The following is a 17,155-nucleotide window of genomic DNA, read 5'->3' on the forward strand; positions in this document are numbered from 1 at the left end:
ATATGTGTATAATGAAATTTTTACGTATTTTATATTTGAAATAATATTATTAAATGATAGAGAAAATGCTTTAATATAGTGAAAGCAATTGCAAATAAAATTTTCTAAAAATTTTATTATAATTTTAATGATTATAAGATAAAGTAGTAATATGGTTACTAATGTGTAATTAAAATAATGTTGAATTAAAATAATATTAAGAGATAAAAAAAAAAAAAGAGAAAAAATATGTGTATATATATATATATTTACATGTGTGTGTGTGACTTACTTTAAAGTATTTTATTGTTGTGAGTTTTCCTGTGTCTTCTCACGTGCTGTTCTTCGTGGATCAGATTCGAGGATGTCTGCGACAGAGATCTCAGGAGGAAATAGTTCAATCTGCGCCAGTGGTCCGGACCATCCAATGAACTCGAAGGTTCTTCGGTTGCTGGGGATGTCAACTGGCTCTAAGGCCTGCGGCCACTCGAAGAGTTCAACAACGATTCTTTGATTATTCGGTATGTCTATAATAAGTTCTTCACTATTTTCAGTTGTTTGATTAAAAGGATTAATTTGGTTTTGAAGTTGCCGTTGTTGGCGTAAAACGGCGCGTAACTGTTTGTACCTTTTACCGGCGCGGCGAGTACCAGGCATCTACTATAAATTATCGTAAATTATTTTTTTATTTTGCTAAATTAACTTTTGTTAACAATCTGGATTAAACGACGCCCAGACAGCTCATCGACTAAGTCTCAGCTCTGCCTGAACTGTAACGAGGGGCACGTCACTTTGCTCTTTCCCAGGCTCGGGACTCGCTATCGCTTTATCCAGATAGAGTAAGTAATAAAATTTTAATGACTTTAATATTTAGTTAATATTGTAGTAATTAATTTGTATAATATCTAATTATTTATAGCAAATGTTGGCTCTGGAATGTAGGAACACTGGATCTAACAATTCACTTGAAGTAATGCAAGAATAAGCTAGTATATTTCAAATGTCAAAATAATTTTACAAAGCTGCAAGTATATAAGTTGCTATGATAATGTTATTAATTAAAACGAGAGGTACATCCGCACTGTACCGAGATTAAAGATATCAATGGTAATATAGTATTAAATCTAAGTTAATTTAAAACGAGTCGCGGAGTAGATGAATCTTAAAATATTAAAAGACTCTACCTTGACGACACAAAGTAGTAGTCAGAAAAACTAAGTTGAATTATATTTTAGGACGCAGCGAACAAAGACTCAGAAATTCTATCACTTAGGATGACTTCTTCACGTCTACTGTTTAACTTATGATGAACGACTTATTAAAATGATGAGTGGTTAGCGACTTTTAGGTTGAAGGTAAGAAGATGACTGTTTTAGATGACCGGTGGTGAACGACTGACTCTGTCCGCAAGCTCGACTGACGTTCTGCGCTCCGTCCCCACTTTCGGGTCTCTCCCTCTAGGCGTCCGGTGGATCCAAGACTTCCCGGGTTGGCTATGTCATCCGGTGGAGATGGATTCTTGGTCTTGGTGAGGAAACTCTCCGCCTTCGAAGACGTCAGAAGCGGTGAGCTCTTCTTAATCTCAGTTTGATATTCAACGGGAATATCAAGAGGCACGTTGTTATCATATTTAGTTTCGTCGAGTCTCTGTGTCGAGAGATATGAATAATATTCGGTTTCACTAGTCTCTTCGTCAATAGATAGGAGTAATATTCGATTTCACTAATCTCTGCGTTGATAGATAGTATTTAGTCTCGCTGAGTCTCTGTGTCAATAGATAAGAATAGTATTCGGTTTCATTCAATCTTTCTTCGTCAAGAGATAAGTATAATATTTGATTTCATCGGGTCTCTGCGTCAAGAGATAAGAATAATATTCAATTTCAATCAGTCTTTCTCGCCGTCGCTTATTGCGTCATCATGCGAATGAAAGGCTCTTTGTATTATAAAATAATTTCGCACTCTTATATTATAATTCTTTTTACAGCAAGAGAGACTTATTGATTCAAGCATAGCAAGAGTTAGTATTTCTTTTCGAAATTATTATGTCTCATCATTAATATTCCTTTTCTTTTCACTTGTTAATTTATGCTTTTATATTTAAATTTCTCTCTTGTTGTATCACATATTTCATCTTAACATATCCGCTTTTATAATAGTATCTATATGGAAGATGCAGTCTAATACTGTTATTTTAATTTATAATTTTTTCTATATTGATTCTTTATGATTTTTACTTTAGCATAGGAGAATAGCTCTCTTTTACATATGTTTATATATATATATATATATATATATATATATATATATATTTGTATGTATAATACTTGTCATGTGTTATCTTTTTAGAATATTAATTTTTCATTAATTACATTAAGAGAAAGTCTTCCATGTAGATTTACATGTTGATATATATATATATATATATGAAATTAGCTTATTAATATTATTAAATAAATTAGCTTATATAGATTTGCATATATATATATATATATATGTATCTCTTAACGCTAGTGTGCATATGCTTTTTGAAATGTACTTTACTGAATGATATTTCTTTTTCTTTTTTTTTTCTTTACTGATAAGGTCAGTATTATTTTTGTTTTAATTTTTATAAGAAGTTAATTTGTTTTAAATTTATATTTATTAGTATGAATACATAAATATATATTTTTTTGAATATATATATATATATATATATAACCGTAAGAATTTTTGACTTTTAATTTTTAATTAATACTTGATATAATATAATTGAATAGCTATGATTGTATAATTAATTTTTATATTCATTAAGGACAATATTACTTAATTGTGATTTTGTATAAGCAAGCGTTTGGTAATATGCCGAATTATATATATATATGTATATAGCGTAGATTTTATAATTGAGCAGTATATTTGTGTTTTTGAAAAAATTTTTTTTTTTTATTTTTGGCGGGACGTCACACTACCTAGGTGTCAATAACAAGGTTGCTCTCTATTTAGTTTTTTGGGTAATCTGTCTAAATCGTCTATACCCAGGGCTTCGCCGAGAGCAGGATCAATATGTACTAGGAACTAATAAATCAGGGGATTTTTTTACTGATCTGGAATAATGATAATAGAGGCTTGATTTAAAAACTCTTTTATGATATTGTCTAAATTGTAAATAATGTTTTCATTATTTTCTTTTATGAATTGGATTAAAGTTTCTAATATAACTTCAGGGTCAACAAAGGGATTTTGTTGAAATTCAGAATCAGTTGTCTGAGGCCTCATTTATTTTATTTTATTTGATAAGAAGAAAAAAAAATTAAGAAAGTTGAAAATAAAAAGGTTAAATTTATGACATATGTATTTGAAAATGATTAAGAATGTTAAGCAAACGCTTTGAATCTCGTTATTGTATATTTGATATAGTCTGGTGGTCAGAATACAATTCACAGTCAAAAATTAAAAGTCAAGAATTCTTACGGTTATATATATATATATATATATATATATATATATATTCAAAAAAAAAAATATTCATACTAATAAATATAAATTTAAAACAAATTAACTTCTTATAAAAATTAAAACAAAATAATACTGACCCTTGTCAGTAAAGAAATAAAAAAGAAAAAGAAATATCATTCAGTAAAGTACATTTCAAAAAGCATATGCACACTAGCGTTAAGAGATACATATATATATATAAGCAAATCTATATAAGTTAATTTATTTAATAATATTAATAAGCTAATTTCATATATATATATATATATATATCAACATGTAAATCTACATGGAAGACTTTCTCCTAATGTAATTAACGAAAAAGTAATATTCTAAAAAGATAACACATGACAAGTATTTTACATACATATATATATATATATATATATATATATATTGTTACGTCCTGAGCGTTCGTGAGTGAGGTGCGGTTACGGTGGTTGGTGTACGCGGATCGCGGTGGCCGAGCGGTAAACCTGTCACGATCAGCGTAGCGGTGCACCGGAAACTAGAGGTCGGGACGTAATGGATAATAGGGAGGATGTGAAGTGAGTAGACAATGAGTACAGATTGTTTACTAATTTTTATGTATTTATCATTATTTTATATTAAACATATATGTACAGTTAAATTATATTTTTCAAGACGATTAGACAACTAATTCACGGACGGTTATCGGGAGGCGAATTGATAGGTGCTTCCGCGGACGACAAGATGCATACTCGCCCGAAGAAAGCCTGGGAGGAAATGATCCTCGGTTGCGTAATCCCGAAGTCTATCAACGGCGGGGGCACGAGCCACGGACGGTATTCGATGGGTGGTAAGGGCCTATGTGAGGAAGCGGCGACCCCGCTACTGGATGCCGGTGGAGTGACGGCGTCGTGTAGCTGGTCAGGGGTTGATGACTCCGATGTATGGGTTCCCGGTGGAGGGTAAGTGAAATACCCGACAGATGCTGGGCTCTGACTACCTGGTGGCGACGCAGCTGTTCGGACCGTCAGGTAGGAGCCGCCTTGGTATAGTGACCGGATGAGGCGCTTCAATTGGTGAGCACGCCCTGCTCGACGTGACCGACCCATGACGCAGCTAAGAAGGTAAGCGAAATCATAATCAACGCCATAATTGAATACGCGGAGAGGTATAGACTGGGGTTAGCAATAGTAACGCGAGTGATGAAAAGGGAAAAAGAAAAAGAAAAGAGAAAAAAAAACATATGCGTTAAAGTAAATTGCTAAACGAGTTGACTTTACCTTATCTGACGGGTTGCGGGGACAGGGTGAGCCTTAATGAGTTTATTTTAATTTAATATTTATTCTATATTTTAGATCAAGAAGAGCGATCGGAGGAATTGTGAGAGACGCCCTGAGAGAGGCGCGGTTCGTGGACTGAGAGGAGGCAGATCGCCCTGACAGAGGCGCGCTGCACGCTAGGAGGCGGAATGCCCTGAAAGAGACGCTCCTCGAAGAAGAGAGTCGTTCGCCCTGAGAGAGGCGTGCGACGTAGATAGGGGTAGTCCGGCTCTGAAGGAGGCGCACTACGAAGGATGAAGGCAGAGCCGCCCTGGAAGAGGCGCACTGCTAGAAGGGACGTAGAATCGCTCTGAAAGAGGCACACTACGTAGGAAGGATGTAGGTCGCCCTGGAGGAGGCGCCCTACGGTGTAGGTAAGAATGGTTATCGCTCTCTGTCTAATGACATTCCCTATGAAGACGTCCGAATAAAATATTAATCTCTTCGATTATAAGTTACAGATATCTGAGGCTCTGGGTATGTCAAGGCGGACGTCGCGGACCTTGCCACTGGTGAGCGGATAAGGAAAAAGAAAAGAAAAAAAAGAAAGAAAGAAAAAAAGGAGAGGCTATAAAAGGAGAAGCTATAAGGAATACAAGAACGCCCTGGAGGAGGCGCGCGTCGCCGCAGGATGAAAGAGAGAGCCCGACGTAGGCTTGAAGGAAGGATGACCTCGTCAGATAAGTAGCACTAATTTGCCCGATAATTTCAATATTAAAATTAGAATAGAAAGCTTGTCTTTATATTTACAGGTACGGATTCGAGAGGTAACGGAGAGAAGAATTGACACCGAAAAGATGACCGACGCCCGGAATGGACAGGGGCCGCGAACTGACACAAGTATGTATATTTCGAGTAATTACACGTAGACAATATGATTAATGATTACACGAATATATCTTAATAATTACGACTACGTACTCACTTCACTAAATTGTTATTGTGTTACAGGAACCACTGGGGAACACACTGTCACGCGGGTGTACACGAAAATGTGGATCTACAATATTAGTATTACAACATTAGTCAATAGAACTTTCCTTTGACTATGATTTCGCGCGCAGACTGGTTCCGGACGCGTAAACGATATTATAGATAGGCGGCATTAATAATTGCTTGGAGAGGAAAAGATATAACACTTATATAGTTGATAGGAATAATTTACTGCGAGTGAAAATTAAGATAAAATGTCTTTAAGAGTGATAGATAGAAATCGATATGTATTGTGAGCGCCGTGGAAATCGAAAAAGAGAAAGGAAGTATAATAGTGACAGTGGATACAATTAATCAAGAATAAATTTATACGACGGTAAACGTAAGAAACTGAAGGCTAATTAATAGTGTTCGCGATATGCTAGTCTCAAAGTCTCTCTGAGTTAATGATTTCGTGTGAATAATACCGAGTAATGAACTAGAAAACACTGATTCGAAGATACAATATTAATTACACCGTGCGAAAATTTGCGAGAGCGTATGTATGATCGAATGTTATAAGGATAACCGATTATTAAGTCGTATGAATGACTGTCTGTACGTACAATGAATTTACTGGGTACTGTATGAATCGAGTATTGACTGCTGATCGAATACTGATTATGCGAAAACTGAATGGTCGAAACGAACCGTACAACAGATTTTACTGTCGGGCGAAAGCCGAATACTCAATATGATCCGAACTGTTTAATGATCTGAACTGTCTGGGCGAGAACTGAATACTCTGTATCTTGAGCACACGGTGCTCCCGTTTATATACCCGTGGTCGCTGAGGGCTCCCACCTTCTGAATTATAGCGCGCGCAACGTGGTCCGATCCTGGTCATGCTTGTTTGTCACGGGTATCACGCGCCGGGCAATAGTAAGCGGTCACGGTGTTTGTCTGAAATTTTCACGTGATCCGGCGGTTCCTGAATGTTCTAGAAGCTTCGGGACTAGCATTATAATATAATATCTATATCGTTATTTCTAGATATACCGCAATTATTACTAGCGTTACGATAACTTATCTGATTAATTACTTATCGCCGCATTGTATTATAGCGTTGTACTTAAATAATCGTAGAGATACGAGAGCATTTCGCTAATTAACTTATTAATTAACAATTATCTATGATGTCGCATAATGTTATTCGTGGATTACAAGATGTAAATTAGTCTACAGACGTTAAGCTCGCTATTATATAACTATATGTATGTATGTATATCATTATAACTAGTAGTAAAAGGTTTATATATTTATATATATATATATATATAAGTAATAATGGTATAAATGCACATGTAATATGCCATGATATATTTACAATGAATGGATGAGGAGTGTGTAAGTGTGTACAAATGCATAAATTTAAGACAAGTTTATATTGTGAGAGGTTGAGTGTGTAATTTAAATGATACGCATGGAATATGTATGAATTAGCTATAAGATCCGAAACTATTGCGTTACCATGTATACGATACATTGATTATGTGTTTGTTAATATATGAATATGCCTGTAATAAGTTTATAATAGATTTATTGAGAGTGCTTCGTTTGTGCGTACTAATGCGTCACTGTGTATATAAATTATTTATAGGGTGTGTGTATTTGCGTGTTACTGGGTGGATAATATGTCTATAATAGTCAGATACTGATTAAACATTGTGTAGATGATAAGTTTATGACGCGCGTACTTTTGTATCACCGGGTATATTAGGTAACTATAGTTATATAATTTTATGGTGTGTTTGTTAAGGAGCGTGTATCTATGTAATTATTTCTGGGTGTTCATTATGCGTTTATACTTGGTTTATGTAGTGTATGATGTGTGTATTATCGTATCACCGTATATATAGTTATGGTCATTTTGTTTATTATACATATGTATATTGTAATTATCATTCATCCTCAATAAAACGATAAAGAAGTTTTGAGAATATTATCACGTTCAAGTTATTTCAGACACCTTGTATAAGTAAGAGTTAATTAAGTAATTGTATATATTTGAGTGTGACTATTTAACTTTAGTTATCTTCCAGAGCTTTATTCGTTTTAAACTCTTTATGGGATATTTATATTGTTTTCACTATAATATGTATATACATATATTTATCTTGTGTAGTTCATTTTAATTATTATTGGTTTTACTTGATCACTCAAATATTGTCTGAGCCTCGAGGAGTTCTTGTCAGGTCATTATAATTTGCCTTTAAAACATCTGTGGATCATGACTTCTGCAGCGAGTCGCATATATATATATATATATGTATATGTGCATGCACCAAGTTATCTCCATGGTTGATATATGAAATAATTATAAATGATAGCTGACCGGATTTTCATTGGCAAACCAAATTGGATTCATGTTAAGAAATTATTATGCAGATGATGGGTTTGATCGAATCTTTTATTATTGTTAAAATTTGAATTTACTGAAATCACTGCGCTATGGTGGAATATGAGTAAAATTGACAAGTTATTATATTTGGGTGACAGAATCGTTAGACATGTACGTTATTGTGGTATTAATTCGGCTTTGGGATATAAAACTGCATTTAATAGTGAAGGCATAATTATATATTGGAGGTGCGGATTAAAATAAATAAATTATTAAAGTTGAAAATATGAGGTGTTCCTGAAGTAAAATGGGTCTATAACAATGTGCGCTTAACTTTTTATGGCGGGGCTGTAGCCCTATAAGTTGCTACCTTTTTTGGTTCCTTATGAGCCAAGGCGCCAGGAAATATTTAATTAAGGTCACTGGGCGGGTTTTTTATGTGATGTTTAAACCGTTAAAAATTGGGTGCTTTTCGATGTTGCGACAACTTTTGATATATTGAGAAAAGTGATTTAGACTGTGCATAGGAAGTTGCAATTGCACATACGAGTTACTTGGCTTGCTCAGTTTTAATAATTAATGAAAGTTCATATACAGGGTGTCCCGAAAGTACCGATCGGAGTTTATTATATGAAGTTTATGGAATTTAACCAAATGAATCGGTCGGTTGTTAAACACTATTTTATACTAATGTTTGGATAATATGACAATGTTAGTTTATATACCGGGTGTCAATTTATTAAGGTGAACATGTATCGGGAGTTGTATTTCCGCTTATTCGCAATTACGATCTCTTTCCTTGCGTGATTTTAGCTTGTTATATAGATTTATTTTATATTTTTGTTATACCGGGTGGTGGTTAATTCTCGATGCGTGTGTCTATGGTGATGTGTACGTGCATGTTTGTGTTTAGTAAGAGTGATGACGACGAGGTGGAGTGAACATTGGTTTATATTATCGCTATTACTTAATTTACGTTATTCTATCGACGCGTACTTAATATTATGTTTCCTTTTATTTTTCAGGTACTGCGACTAGAGTGACAGAATTAAATGGGTAATTATAATAAAATTAAGATGTTCGACCGACTTGGTCGTTTCTCTTCCCTTTTTCAGGTGTTGAGGAGGCGGACCAGAAGGTGATATACCGGGTGGCCGGTAAATAGGTAAGAATTTTCATTGGACAACTAATTAATTATTTTCCTTCATTTTTAGGTAGGTGATAGGGGAGAACCAGTGATGGGGATAAAACAAGAAAAGAGAAGAAAAAGAAGAGAAAGAGAAAAAAAAGGATGTTCTAGCCGGAAACATAATAAAAGGTATTTATCGGCTTAATCTATTTTTGATAACAACTATATATATATATATATATATATATAAAAAAGAAAAAAGAAAATAAAAGAATTTTATAGGTGCTTAACGCTTACTATGTCTACTTAACAGGTGACGTATGGAGTCAACGGACGGCGACTGGTGTCAAGCGGAGGCGCTGGACGTGAGAATATATATATATATATGTAAAAGAGAGCTATTCTCCTATGCTAAAGTAAAAATCATAAAGAATCAATATAGAAAAAAATTATAAATTAAAATAACAGTATTAGATTGCATCTTCCATATAGATATTATTATAAAAGCGGATATGTTAAGATGAAATATGTGATACAACAAGAGAGAAAATTAAAAGAAATTTAAATATAAAAGCATAAATTAACAAGTGAAAAGAAAAGGAATTTTAATGATGAGACATAATAATTTCGAAAAGAAATACTAACTCTTGCTATGCTTGAATCAATAAGTCTCTCTTGCTGTAAAAAGAATTATAATATAAGAGTGCGAAATTATTTTATAATACAAAGAGCCTTTCATTCGCATGATGACGCAATAAGCGACGGCGAGAAAGACTGAATGAAATTGAATATTATTCTTATCTCTTGACGCAGAGACCCGATGAAATCAAATATTATACTTATCTCTTGACGAAGAAAGATTGAATGAAACCGAATACTATTCTTATCTATTGACACAGAGACTCAGCGAGACTAAATACTATCTATCAACGCAGAGATTAGTGAAATCGAATATTACTCCTATCTATTGACGAAGAGACTAGTGAAACCGAATATTATTCATATCTCTCGACACAGAGACTCGACGACACTAAATATGATAACAACCTCTTGATATTCCCGTTGAATATCAAACTGAGATTAAGAAGAGCTCACCGCTTCTGCCGTCTTCGAAGGCGGAGAGTTTCCTCACCAAGACCAAGAATCCATCTCCACCGGATGACATAGCCAACCCGGGAAGTCTTGGATCCACCGGACGCCTAGAGGGAGAGACCCGAAAGTGGGGACGGAGCGCAGAACGTCAGTCGAGCTTGCGGACAGAGTCAGTCGTTCACCACCGGTCATCTAAAACAGTCATCTTCTTACCTTCAACCTAAAAGTCGCTAACCACTCATCATTTTAATAAGTCGTTCATCATAAGTTAAACAGTAGACGTGAAGAAGTCATCCTAAGTGATAGAATTTCTGAGTCTTTGTTCGCTGCGTCCTAAAATATAATTCAACTTAGTTTTTCTGACTACTACTTTGTGTCGTCAAGGTAGAGTCTTTTAATATTTTAAGATTCATCTACTCCGCGACTCGTTTTAAATTAACTTAGATTTAATACTATATTACCATTGATATCTTTAATCTCGGTACAGTGCGGATGTACCTCTCGTTTTAATTAATAACATTATCATAGCAACTTATATACTTGCAGCTTTGTAAAATTATTTTGACATTTGAAATATACTAGCTTATTCTTGCATTACTTCAAGTGAATTGTTAGATCCAGTGTTCCTACATTCCAGAGCCAACATTTGCTATAAATAATTAGATATTATACAAATTAATTACTACAATATTAACTAAATATTAAAGTCATTAAAATTTTATTACTTACTCTATCTGGATAAAGCGATAGCGAGTCCCGAGCCTGGGAAAGAGCAAAGTGACGTGCCCCTCGTTACAGTTCAGGCAGAGCTGAGACTTAGTCGATGAGCTGTCTGGGCGTCGTTTAATCCAGATTGTTAACAAAAGTTAATTTAGCAAAATAAACAAATAATTTACGATAATTTATAGTAGATGCCTGGTACTCGCCGCGCCGGTAAAAGGTACAAACAGTTACGCGCCGCTTTACGCCAACAACGGCAACTTCAAAATCAAATTAATGCTTTTAATCAAACAACTGGAAATAGTGAAGAACTTATTATAGACATACCAAATAATCAAAGGATCGTTGTTGAACTCTTCGAGTGGCCGCAGGCCTTAGAGCCAGTTGACATCCCCAGCACCCAAAGAACCTTCGAGTTCATTGGATGGCCCGGACCACTGGCGCAGATTGAACTATTTCCTCCTGAGATCTCTGTCGCAGACATCCTCGAATCTGATCCACGAAGAACAGCACGTGAGAAGACACAGGAAAACTCACAACAATAAAAAACTTTAAAGGAAGTCACACACACATATAAATATATATATATATACACATATTTTTTCTTTTCTTTTATCTCTTAATATTATTTTAATTACACATTAGTAACCATATTACTACTTTATCTTATAATCATTAAAATTATAATAAAATTTTTAGAAAATTTTATTTGCAATTGCTTTCACTATATTAAAGCATTTTCTCTATCATTTAATAATATTATTTCAAATATAAAATACGTAAAAATTTCATTATACACATATATATATATATATATATAATATAATAAATAAAACATAGTAATAGTTAATACAACTGTAAGTACACATATATATATATATTACTGTTCATACAATAAACTGTTCCTCCCTTAGCTCCTAGATATAACTCACGTATAAAGTAGCAACGTATACATATATATATATATATATATATATCTATACTTCACTAAATAATTAACTACAACAATAAATCTTCATAATAAGCTTTTAGACAAATAAAGTATTAATAAGAATCTTTCCAATCATGTATAAGTATTTATGAAAACGATGAATTTTAACCTTATTTATAGATTAACATTAAATTACTAATTATTAATTTTTCTAATTATGACAAGGGAACAAATAAATAAATAGAAACATATATATATATATATATATATATAAGAAAGATCTGCGATACTTATGTTAATAAACAATGTCATAAGGAGCATCCTTCTTATAACTACCACTTTCCTTCTCCATCAGAGACGGTGACCTTTTAAATAAATAATAGCACCGGCCTCTAATTAACCATATTCCAGTGTAAATTCATTTATTTGTACACCATCTTCCCTGAAAAAAAAAAAAACACAAAAATTAAAACATACCTTATTCAACACATTATTATTATTTAGCATATTATTATCATTTTATTATTAAATAAGAAAATCCATTCAAAGTATTCATGAGTCACAAAATCCCCTACATAATTAAAATAATCAATTCTTTCTCATACTCATTACTATACGAGTATAACTTGTTCAAAATTATATATTAATTCATATCAAGCAATTAACAAATCATATTGAGAAAGTTTTCATCCCCTTCTTCTCAATCTATAATAAAACCGAGTCAATTGGTTTATAAATAAACAATCAAGTGACATGTTAAGATAATAATTTTAACATACATTTGCACATTAGGGTAATTGTTAAAACCCTCCATACACATATACTTATAAACAATCCATTTGTTAACTAACAATAATTTACAAACGATATCATATTTTTCTCATCAAAATTTTAGTCAAATTATTATAATTAGACTCCTTTATAATTACAAAATATTATTTTTCTTACATAATTTAATTTACAAATTACTTGTAAAATCAAATAACAACGAATCTATTGGAAATACAAAGTTAGAAATTGTCTCAGTTATCCTATCCTACTTGTAAATTAATAATTTCTAACAAATTTTCCTCCTCATGATTAATTAACAATAACGTTATGTAATAACAATAAAAACCATAAAATTTTATTACAAAATAAATAAATAATTAACGAAATTTCCAATTTGCTTGAAACTTTGAGAATACACTTTTTAGCCAATTTTACACATTTTGACCGCCATTTTGAAATTTTTTATTTCCGGACCTAATGATCCCGAATACCCTTAAAACTTCTTATTACCTCTAAACTAAGATTTATGCAAAACTTGAACTAAATTAAGACGACTTTAGGATTTTGCTATTCAATAAATCACAATTTTGCACCTGTAAAGGTACTACTTTAACTGGTTTATTTTATGCAGTATTCCCTGTATATCTTATAACCAAAATTTAGTAAACTCATCCTTAATTGGTTACAAAATATTTCCATTTGTTTATAAAACGTCAGCCATCTTGTTCTTACTGGTTCATCCTGGGAAGATCGGACCAATTCCATTATAAAGGACTTGAAATGACGATAATCTGTCCTTAATGTCGCCTCTCCAAATCAGTCCCCATAATAATTAATTAAATGAATTAATTATAAGAGTTATAGAATTTCTTAAATAATAAGCTAGGATAATTCTTAACAGTCATTACTAAATAATAAAGACAAAATCCTACTTTAGAGCCACCCTATATACAAATCTCATATACCGGGTGTCAAAGAATCATTGATCATAGAAATTTAAATTTTCAATATCTACAATACACTCAATACGAACATAAAATTTTATCTCTATCTCTCTATATTAGCCTCAAATAAATTGATAATCAATGAAACCAAGAGTAACCGACGCTGAAATACAACAAAATTCTTCCCAAGAACCTGACACTATACTAGAAATATTAATACAATTCTTGGAAGAAAATAAAGAAAACATTATTTATAATTTAGACAATATTATTATTGAGCTTATGAACCAAGCTTCAATTGTAGTGGTTCCCGATCAGTAAAAAAATCCCCTGATTATCAAAAGGGTCAAGACTTAGCTCTCGGCGGCTCCCTGGGTATAGCCGGTTTAAACAGGTTGCCCTAAAAAACTAAATAGAGAGCAACCCTGGTATTGACACTGAGGTGGACGATAACAATGGATCGCGAGACGTGCGAGCACGTAACAGGTGTCAATAACAGGGTTGCTCTCTATTTAGTTTTTGGGTAATCTGTCTAAATCGGCTATACCCAGGGCTTCGTCGAGAGCAGGATCAATGTGTACTAGGAATTAATAAATCAGGGGATTTTTTTACTGATCTGAAATGATGATAATAGAGGCTTGATTTAAAAACTCTTTTATGATATTGTCTAAATTGTAAATAATGTTTTCTTTATTTTCTTCTATAAATTGGATTAAAGTTTCTAATATGACTTCAGGGTCAACGAAAGGATTATGTTGAAATTCAGAATCAGTTGTCTGAGGTCTCATTTGTTTTATTTTATTTGACAAGAAAAATTAAGAAAGTTGAAAATAAAAAGGTTAAATTTATGACATATGTATTTGAAAATGATTAAAAACGTTAAGCAAACGCGTTGACTCTCGTTATTGTATATTTGATATAGTCTGGTGGTCAGAATACAATTCACTCGGCACTAACGAGAGGCTGAGGAAGTTCTAGGAACTCCATGACATCATGACCATTATCGCGTATGCAATGAACGTGACGCACAATGACACTCGAGTCAATTGAAGAGAAAATAAAATTCTAAAATTATATCTGCAATAGTTTTAAATTTTTTCAATTTAAAGTTGGAATGATTGGAAAATTTCAATTTTTTGAAATTATAAATAGATCAATTGTGATCAATTTAACAAATTTTCATTTATATTAGAATTGGGCTAAGGATTAAGGCGGTTTGTAATAGTAATTATGAAGGATTAAGTACTTACTGTTGTTGTATAGTAGAATTCGCCGTCGAAGCAATTCCAAATATATACTGATTTTGAAAGTTTTAATTTACGACTTGTATAATGTAAGAGCAAATTTCTCAGTAGTTAATAACTGCTTTAATATGAAGAACAAGGTTAAATTGTGAAATTTAAATGGTTTGGATTTATATTGAATGTAGATATCTTTTTCCTTAAAAGAAAGTCGACTATTGTAATATGATTTTATTCTTCATGAATTTTGTTGATGCATCTATTCGTGTAATAAGAAAAGATTATTAAAATTGTTATTGCTCTTATGTGGATATATATATGTTAACAAGAGTATGGTTCTTTGCAGGTTCAGCACTGTGTGGTGAGATGTCATATAAAGAAATGTACACTGGAATATGGTGTGGTGGAGGCCAGTGATATAATTTATTGTTGTCAAAATCACTGTCTCCGATGGAAAATAGGAAGAAGAGATTAAACAAGGGATGCTCCGTTATTTTTATTATTAAGTAAAACGAGTAGTTAATTCACTTACATTGATAGATCGATTATTTGCAAATTTATTGATATAATATTTTAACTTTATAATTCTTGAGAGTAGTATCAAAATGTGAGTCAATTTGTAATTTTAAGAGTCAATAGCCTGAACTGTAAGTTATTCAAAAGAGTGAGATATATATATATCTCTAGTATGTATATCTAGTTAGCTGTATAAAAGATTTTTATTTTGAAGCTTGAAGGTGGAACAGTTTATGGCATTAGTCGTAGAAGCATATGTCTAAATTGTAATTATAATTGTTTTGCGAAATTGAAATTGTTAGAGTAGTAAGATGTCATATAAATGTCAAACACGATGTGTTAAAAATAGTAGTTCAATTCGGAATTCTTTTCTTTTTATTATATTTTGTTGGAATATGAGTGCGTTTTCTTTTTTTTTATTAAAAATAGTAGTATTTTCTTGCTTGATCATATGCGCATGTGCGTGTATGTATTTAAAATAGTGATTTACCTTTATTAATGTCGCTAGTTTTGCTGATTTTCCTGGGCCTTTTCCTCGTACTCTGGACGTCGTGGATCTCCCTCAGGGATGTCGGTGGTAGAGGTTGAGGCAGGATGCAGCTTGATTTCAACCAAAGGTTCGGGCCAGCCAATAAATTCGAAGGTTCTTCGCGAGATGGGAGCTTCAACTGAGTCAGATGCAGGAAGCTGATCGAAAAGTTCTACGACAATTCTTTGATTGTCCGGTACGTTAATTGGATTGTCTTTTTCTACTTGGCTGAGACCGTTATCACTGTTTGAAATTTGTCTCTGTCGGCGTAAAGCGGCACGTAGTTGTCTATGTCGTTTACCGGCGCGACGAGAACCAGGCATTTACTATAAATTATAACCAAAAGTTTATTCTAATTTAAAAAGTTATTCATTTCAGGTTGACAATCTGGATCAAGCGACATTCAAGCAGCTCATCGACTAAGTCTCAGCTCTGCTCGAACTAACACGAGGGGCACGTCACTCTGCTCTATCCCAGGCACGGGACTCGCTAACGCTCAAGATCTAGACGTACGTTAAATATTTAATCGATATTAAATTAATTATAGTAAATACTGGTTGGAGGTGAAGGAACACTGTATTAAAATAATTAACTTGTGAATATTCTGAAATAAGCGACTATGTATTTTAAAAGCTCGAAGATTTTACAGAGGTTGCAAGTAATGATTACAAATGTTGTTCACAGTTCAAATGAGAAAGGTACAACCGCACTGTACCAGAAATTGGAGATTAGTTAACAATAAAGTAGTAATTCTAAATTATAATGTAGAGTGAGTCGAAGCTCTAAATTATAATATAAGACGAGTCGCGAAGACGAGAAAGTAAAGTATTATTAAAGATCTACCTTGACGACACAAAGTAGCTGACGAAAATTAAGTTAAAATTGATTTTAGGACGCAGTGAGTGTATAAAGACACAGAGACTTTTCACGACTTCGGACTAACGTTTCGGAGAGATGTTGAAGTGACTTATTAAGATGAAGTTAGGAAGGCGACTTTTAAGTTTGAATGATGAGGAACGACTGTTCACTTTGGATGATGGGGAGCGACTGCTTAGTATGAGGGGTTGTTGGCGACTGCTTAGTATGGATGATGAGGAGCGACTGTTTTAGATGACTGGTGGTGAACGACTGACTCCGTCCGCAAGCTCGACTGACGTTCTGCGCACCGTCCCCACTTTCGGGTCACCTCCCTCTAGGCGTCCGGTGGATCCAAGACTTCCCG

The 17,155-nt window shown here is 33.3% G+C and overlaps 1 protein-coding gene across 3 annotated transcripts in view; it reads right to left on the reverse strand.

Annotated features, from left to right (window-relative positions):
• The window catches only part of LOC140669315 (uncharacterized), a 67,578-nt gene extending 51,268 nt beyond the window's left edge, over positions 1-16,310 (reverse strand). Inside the window, exons 1-3 of one of the 3 annotated variants that reach the window (XM_072899034.1) lie at positions 15,895-16,310; positions 12,269-12,374; positions 11,329-11,493 (exon numbers count right to left, since the gene is read on the reverse strand). The gene's annotated coding sequence lies outside the window, so the exon portion shown is untranslated. Of the gene's footprint in view, positions 1-11,328; positions 11,606-12,268; positions 12,375-13,435; positions 13,468-15,894 lie in introns of those variants that run through there. The other 2 variants (XM_072899035.1, XM_072899032.1) reach the window with 2 other exon arrangements.
• Between the last annotated feature and the right edge of the window lie 845 nt (positions 16,311-17,155).

The sequence above is a fragment of the Anoplolepis gracilipes genome, chromosome 9, assembly GCF_047496725.1.
Source record: "Anoplolepis gracilipes chromosome 9, ASM4749672v1, whole genome shotgun sequence".
In the NCBI taxonomy this organism is placed as follows: domain Eukaryota; kingdom Metazoa; phylum Arthropoda; class Insecta; order Hymenoptera; family Formicidae; genus Anoplolepis; species Anoplolepis gracilipes.